Source organism: Nycticebus coucang, chromosome X (assembly GCF_027406575.1).
Source record: "Nycticebus coucang isolate mNycCou1 chromosome X, mNycCou1.pri, whole genome shotgun sequence".
Lineage (NCBI taxonomy): Eukaryota > Metazoa > Chordata > Mammalia > Primates > Lorisidae > Nycticebus > Nycticebus coucang.
Genome location: NC_069804.1, coordinates 100,997,063 through 101,004,936, shown reverse-complemented (window position 1 = coordinate 101,004,936; position 7,874 = coordinate 100,997,063). Strand labels below are relative to the sequence as shown.

The following is a 7,874-nucleotide window of genomic DNA, read 5'->3' as shown; positions in this document are numbered from 1 at the left end:
AGGGCTTGCTATTGAAGAAATAAAATATTGCCTAGACACCACATTTGCTAGGAAATAAGAAACGCACATACTGGTTTTACTGTATAAGTAAGGGGTCAGAAGCCTCTACCTAGTTGTTGAGGATAACCAGTTCTATCTTCCAGATTTATTTGCCTTCAATGAGGGCATCATCATTTCATTAACATTCGGACCTCACAGGATTGAGATTGTGAAACTCTTGCCAAATTTCTTAGTAGGCATGCCTTGACCTTCTAAATAGTCCCCTTGGCCACAATTTGGCTTTCCTGCAGGTGCGGGAGATGTTTAACTTACATGACTGCTTGATCTCAGCAAGTGCTCCAGAGCCAACTGTGCACTAGGACACTGCGGAATGTTCCTTTTATGTGGTCCTCCCACAATGTCAGTACCCTGCTAGTAGCCAAGCTGATGGTTGTTTAAACCTGCCCAGGGATTCCATTTCAGCTGCTGGCCACTGTTTGAGTCTTGTTGCTCACTTAAGCCTTTCCAAGGTAGCTCTGTTGAGCAGCCCAGTCCAACAAAAATTTCAGGACAACACTTTCCTCCCGCTAGTCCCCTTCTAGAGGTCTGACTGACCTCTGCCCATACTTAGGTACTTGTCATCTGTGTTGGTCTTTCTCAGGTCTTGACCTTCTTGTTCACTCTTAAACTCCCCTACAACTTCACTGTGCCCTTAGAGTGGTGCTTTTTTTTTTTCTTTTGTTTGTTTGTTTGTTTGTGGGTTTGCTTTTTTATCTGAGAAAGAATCTCACTTTGTCACCCCTGGTACAGTGGCATGATGTCATAGCTCACAGCAACCTCAAACTCCTGTGCTCAAACAATTCTCTTGCCTCAGCCTCCCAGATAGCTGGGACTACAGGTGCCTGCCTCAACACCCAGCTATTTTTAGAGACAGAGTCTTGCATTAGCTCAGGTGATGCACCTGCCTCAACCTCCCAAAGTGCTGGGGTTACAGGCATGAGCCACTACACCTGGCCTGGAATGGTGTTTCTGGGAAGGATCCCCCAGCCAGAGGTGTCTAGAGTCCTCTCACCTGTCTCACTGTGATGGCTGGTAAAGAGATGTCTCTAGTCTGCCATCTTGCCTGGTGTCTCCTCCTGACAAGTCACTGTGTCTGGCCCACTACTTCCACCATCACATTAGACAAGCTATGTGAAGGGGGAGATATGAGACATTGGGATGAGGCAGCATGGGGCTGACTTGGGATTGTGGCTGTATTTATGATGCGTGTGTGTTTAAACCTCCTTACTTTCTGGTAGTTTCCTCCAGGACTCCAGTTTTACCCTGACTTAGGATCCACAAGCTTCATTAGACCATCTGTGCTCCAGATGAGCTGTACCAATACACCCAGTGTCTATTACATCCTGAAAAGGAACATGTAGTAATTTATCTCTGTCATTACCCGATACTGGAGTAGCACTGTACTGTGAGCGTATACATTAGGCCAAGGATTCTTGGTCTTGGCCTGTTGTAAGAGGACACTGGGCACAGTCGTACAGAGTTGAGAAACCAGCTAAAATGTGGGATAATTAGGCAGATGTTTCAGTCTTGCTTAGTACTGAATGACCATAGCCTGGAACAACTCATCTTGTGTTGAGTGTGTTCCAAATGTAGTCCTGTAATTTCTCTGGTACACCTTTGTCAACTTCGTTCTGCCATTGCATTAACCCAAAAAGCACTTCTTGATTTGCCATTCCCTGGAGAGCCCCTGCCAGCCCATTCACGGCTGATGTAAAGGACAGGTAAGGGTCTGAAAGAACACTGCTCACCAAGTGGCTAGTATAGGCACTGACATTTCTGCCGTCATGGTCACTGTGGATAATGAAGTACAGGTTTATGAGCCCAATCAACTCATCAGCATCAGCATAGCCTAACATGTTGGTGAAATTGTGGGACCAGTTCAGGTTAGAGTCACTAGCCCTAATACTGTTATCTTCCTGGTAGACATTCCAATAGATTTTTGTTGCAACACAAGGTAGCTTTGAGATCAGATACATACAGTCTTCATAAATCAACTCCCAGTATTTGGTTCTGGTTGATACCCTCTGAATATGCTTGGTAAAAGTTACTTTCACTGTTTAGGACTGTGATGGCTCCACTGACCAGACATGATGTGTAGATTGATGTGAATGTTGTCCAGCATGGTGAGCACATGAGAAAGTAGAGCTGACCTCTTTTCCCACTCTTTTGATAGTTAAGGAACTTGTTCCTCTATTGGGATCTTTCCAGTTACCAGAAGACATAATAAGCCCTCAGGCAGGGGTTATTCCTCATCCTTAGCCTTGGGCAACAGTTTATGGGATTCAGGGGTACTCAGAAATGAATGCCCTCATCAGGATCAAGAAGTAATGTTTCATATTACAATCCCCTCATGCCTCTAATGCAGTGATTATCAACCTTCCTAATGCTGCAACCCTTTAATACAGTTCCTCACGTTGTGGTGACCCCCAACCATAAAATCATTTTGTTGCTACTTCGTAACTGTAATTTCTCTACTGTTATGAATCATAATGTAAATATCTGATATACAGGATGTATTTAGTCGACCCCTGTGAAAGGGTCGTTTGACCCCCAGAGGGGTCACTACCCACAGGTTGAGAACTGCTGCTCTAATGCCACCATACATAATGTCCACAGTGATTTGGCCCACCAATATCTTGCCATGTTGCTGACTGAGGTCTTAATTCTAGCCTTTTCATCAGGTATCAGGTCAACCAATAAGTCTTTCAAATTCGTTGAGAAAACACTGGCATGCCAGGCAGCAATAACAAGACCGGATACATTCTTGGCTCTCAAGAGCCAGGAAGCCACAGTGAGTAAATCCATGATGGGTGAGCTCCAACATCTGGTAGGGAGGGAAGAAGGAAAGAAAGCTGGGCAGGAACAGGAGCCATCACTGATGCACCAAAAGCAATCTCCCTATTTTGAAGGTTACTTTATTATATAATCTAATAATGGGGGTAAAATGTGTTAAACTTACTGTTGGAGGAAGTATATAAGTTATGCATATTAGGGAGTAGGAGCTCTTGGGAACCACTTTAGAATTCTACTGGTCTTAATGTAACTCCTGATAATTAATTTAGTATTTGTTTAAAAATGTGGAATGAACAGAGGAAATGGAATGGATTCATTGTGGTCTTCCTTTTCTTTATAGTGATATTTTACTACATTTTTAATAAAGTTTGCTACATAAATATAATATGTATATGTATATATGAATGTTTTGATATGTACATATATACATATAATATATAATCATAATAAACAAATGAAAGCATCTTGAAACTTAAAAACTCAAACCTTAGCAATACTTTGTATCCATTTCTACGCAATACAACCTTCTGAGGTTGCTCTTTGTAGCTTAAATGAAAAAGTTGTAGTCATAATTTCTTCCTCAATGTGCTATGATGTACTCTCAATGTTCTTTGATATCACCTGCAGGAAAAAATTGAAAATACTGGGGTGGCACCTATGGCTCAAAGGAGTAAGGAGCCCGCCCCCTATGCCTTTTATCACTAGATCCACAATTCCTGGTACATAGTAAGCGCTCAATGAGTATTCGTTGAATGAACAAATTATAAGATAGAAGAGGCTAGATATAGGGAGGTAAGTTTTGAGGCCTATGAAAGACCTAATCTAGAATGGTAGCAATGAGAATGAAAAGGAAAATTGGGACAAATATAATAAGCACAACAGAAGACAAGCAAGCAAGTAATGGAAGAATTAATGTTGAGTACAGAATTATTATGTGTTGCTATATAGAAATAAACTTGTTGTTTTTGAAATACAGATAAATATATAGAGCAGATTTAGTGGGGATAACAACTTTTAAAATTATGTTCAAATTTATTTTTGTTTTTTTAATTTCAGATTATTATGAGAGTATAAACAATTAGGTTGCAATGTTTGCATTTGTAAAGTAAAATCTCTGTTGTAGTCGCATCCTGTATACAGGTGGTGTGCCATATAACCTTACATTGGGCCCATTAGATGAGGACACACCAATGTCTCTCCTTTTCCTACCAATTTGAATTAAAGTGAGTTTTTCTTTTGTGTGGGTGTGTATATTTCATATACAGGTATCATATTAGTATTGAGTACATTCGATAATTGCTTTTTCATTCTTGTGATAATTTACTAAGAAAAATGTGTTTCAACAACATCCAGATTAATACAAAAGATGTAATAAAATCTCCATCATTTTTAATGGCTGAATTCCATGATGTACCATTTATTAATCCATTTATGAATTAATGGGCACTGAGGTTGTTTCCACATCTTGGCAATTGTAAATTGATCTACAATAAATAATCTAGTGCAAATGTCCTTATGATAAAATACTATTTTTTCTTCTGCATAGATGCTTAGAAATGGGATTGTGGGATCAAATGGGAAGTCTGTTTTGAGTTCTTGGAGAATTACCCATACATCTTTACAAGAAAGCGGTATTAGTTTGTAGTTACATCAACAGCTGAAAAGTGTTCCTTCCCTTTACATCTGTTCAAGCTTCTTTGGTTTGGGGACTTTCTGATGTGGGCTATACTCATTGGGGTTAGATGATATGTCAGGGTACTTTTGATTTGCATTTCTATGATGATTAGTGATAATGAGCAATTTTTCATGTTTGTTTGCCATTCATCTGTCTTATTCAGAGAAGTTTCTATTCATGTCACTTGCCCAGTAATAGTTGAGATTTCTGATTTTTCTTTCTTTCTTTTTTCTTTTTATTTTTTATTAAATCATAGCTGTGTACATAGATATGATCATGGGGCATCATACATTAGCTTCATAGACCATTTGACATATTTTCATCACAATGGTTAACATAGTCTTCCTGGCACTTTCCTAGTTACTGTGCCAAGATATCTACATTCCACATATACTAAGTTTCACATATACTCCTGTAAGATGCACCGCAGGTGTAATCCCACCTATCCCCCTCCCTCTACTCCCTTCCCCCTCCTTACCTCCCTTTCCCCTTCCCCCTATTCTTAGGTTGTAACTGGGTTATAGCTTTCATGTGAAAGCCCTAAATTAGTTTCATAGTAGGGCTGAGTACATTGGGTACTTTTTCTTCCATTCTTGAGATACTTTACTAAGAAGAATATGTTCCAGCTCCATCCATGTAAACATGAAAAAGGTAAGGCCTCGGGGCGGTGCCTGTGGCTCTCAGGGTAGGGCGCCGGTCCCATATGCCGGAGGTGGTGGGTTCAAACCCAGCCCTGGCCAAAAACAAAAAAAAAAAAAAAAAAAAAAAGAAAAGAAAAAGGTAAGGTCTCCATCTTTCTTTAAGGCTGCATAATATTCCATGGTGTACTTATGCCACAATTTATTAATCCATTCATGGATCGATGGGCACTTGGGCTTTTTCCATGATTTAGCAATTATGAATAGTGCTGTAATAAACATTCAGGTACAAATATCTTTGTTATGATGTGATTTTTGGTCTTCTGGGTATATGCCCAGTAGAGGAATTGCAGGATTGAATGGCAGCTCTATTTTTAGATCTCTAAGTGTTCTCCATATATCTTTCCAAAAGGAATGTATTAATTTGCATGCCCACAAGCAGTGCAGAAGTGTTCCCTTTTCTCCACATCCACTCCAACATCTCTGCTTTTGAGATTTTGTGATATAGGCTAGTTTCACTGGAGTTAGATGATATCTCAAAGTACTTTTGATTTGCATTTCTCTGATTAAAGATAATGAGCATTTTTTCATATGTCTGAAGGCCGTGCGCCTGTCTTCTTCAGAGATGTTTCTCTTCAAATTCCTTGCCCAGCCTGTGATGGGATTCCTTGTTCTTTTCTTGCTAATGCGTTTGAGTTCTCTGTGGATTCTGGTTATTAAACCTTTGTCAGAGACATAACCTGCAAATATCTTCTCCCATTCTGAGGGCTGTTTGCTTGCTTTACTTACTGTGCTCTTGGCTTTGCAGAAGCTTTTTAGTTTGATCAAGTCCCAGTAGTGTATTTTTGAAGCTGCTTCAATTGCCGGGGGGGCCTCCTCCGATTTCTTCAAGGGTTTTCCCTGCACTCTCCTTTAATATTTTTATAGTTTCATGTCTTAAGTTTAAATATTTAATCCAGTGAGAGTCTATCTTAGTTAATGGTGAAAGGTGTGGGTCCAGTTTCAGTCTTCTGCAGGTTACCAGCGAGTTCACCAAGCACCATTTGTTAAATAGGGAATCTTTTCCCCACTGAAATTTTTTAATTGGCTTGTCAAACATCAAATAACAGTAAGTAGCTGGATCCATCTCTTGGTTCTCTATTCTCTTCCAGACATCTACTTTTCTGTCTTTGTGCCAATATCATGCTGTTTTGATCACTATCTATTTGTAGTAAAGTCTGAGGTCTGGTAGCATAATTCCTCCTGCTTTGTTTTTATTTCTGAGTAATGTCTTGGCTATTCAAGGTTTTTTCTGATTCCATATAAAACGAAGTATTGTTTTTTCAAGATCTTTAAAGTATGACAGTGGAGCTTTGATAGGGATTGCGTTAAAATTATATATTGCTTTGGGTAGTATGGACATTTTAACGATGTTGATTCTTCCCAGCCATGAGCATGGTATGTTTTTCCATTTGTTGACATTTTCAGCTATTTCTTTTCTTAGAGATTCATAATTCTCTTTATAGATATCTTTCACGTCCTTTGTTAAATTCCCAAATATTTCATCTTCTTTGGCACTACTGTGAATGGGATAGAGTCCTTAACTGTTTTTTCAACTTGACTATTATTGGTATATATAAAGGCTACTGATTTATGAATGTTGATTTTGTAACCTGAGAAACTGCTGTATTCCTTGATCACTTCTAAGAGTTTTGTAGTAGAGTCCCTAGTGTTTTCCAGATACGCAATCATATCATCTGCGAAGAGCGAAAGTTTGATCTCCTGACCCTATATGGATACCTTGAGCACCTATTCTTCCCTAATTACAGTGGCTAAAACATCCATTACAATTTTAAAAAGTAATGGAGACAATGGGCATCCTTGTGTAGTCCCTGATCTGAGTGGAAATGATTCCAATTTAACTCCATTCAATATGATATTGGCTATGGGTTTGCTGTAGATGGCCTCTATTCAGTTTAAGAAATGTCCCTTTTTACCAATTTTGTTAAGTGTTCTGATCATGAAGTGATGCTGGATATTATCAAAAGCTTTTTCTGCATCAATTGAGAGAATCATATGGTCTTTGTTTTTTAATTTGTTTATGTGCTGAATTACATTTATAGATTTACTTACATTGAACCAGCCTTGAGACCCTGGAATAAAACCGACTTGGTCATGATGTATAATTTGTTTGATGTGTTGCTGGATTCTGTTTGTTAGGATCTTGTTGAATATTTTTGCATGTATATTCATTAGTGATATTGGTCTATAATTTTATTTTCTTGTTGGGTCTTTTCCTAGTTTGGGGATCAGGGTGATGTTTGCTTCAGAGAACGTGTTTGCTGGTCTTCCTTCTTTTTCTACCTTTTGGAACAGGTTAAGTAATATAGGTACTAATTCCTCTTTAAAGGTTTGGTAGAATTTTGATGTGAAACCATCTCGTCCCGGGCTTTTCCTTTTAGGTATGTTTTGTATGGTTGATGCTATTTCCGAACTTGTTATGGGCCTGTTAGGCATTTTCACTTGATTTTGGCTAAGTCTTGGAAGGTGACGTGCTTCCAAGTATTGGACAATCTCCTTCAGATTTTCATATTTCTGAGAATACAGTTTCTTGTAATATTCATTAAGGATTTTTTGGATTTCTGAGGAGTCTGTTGTTATTTTGTCTTTGTCGTTTCTGATTGATGAGATTAGAGATTTTACTCTTTTTTTTCTGATTAGATTGGCCAAAGATTTATCTATTTTATTGA

General features: G+C 38.8%; 1 pseudogene; it reads right to left on the bottom strand.

Annotated features, from left to right (window-relative positions):
• Positions 1-1,297: 1,297 nt before the first annotated feature.
• On the bottom strand, positions 1,298-2,844 carry LOC128576921 (citrate synthase, mitochondrial-like; annotated as a pseudogene).
• Positions 2,845-7,874: the final 5,030 nt, after the last annotated feature.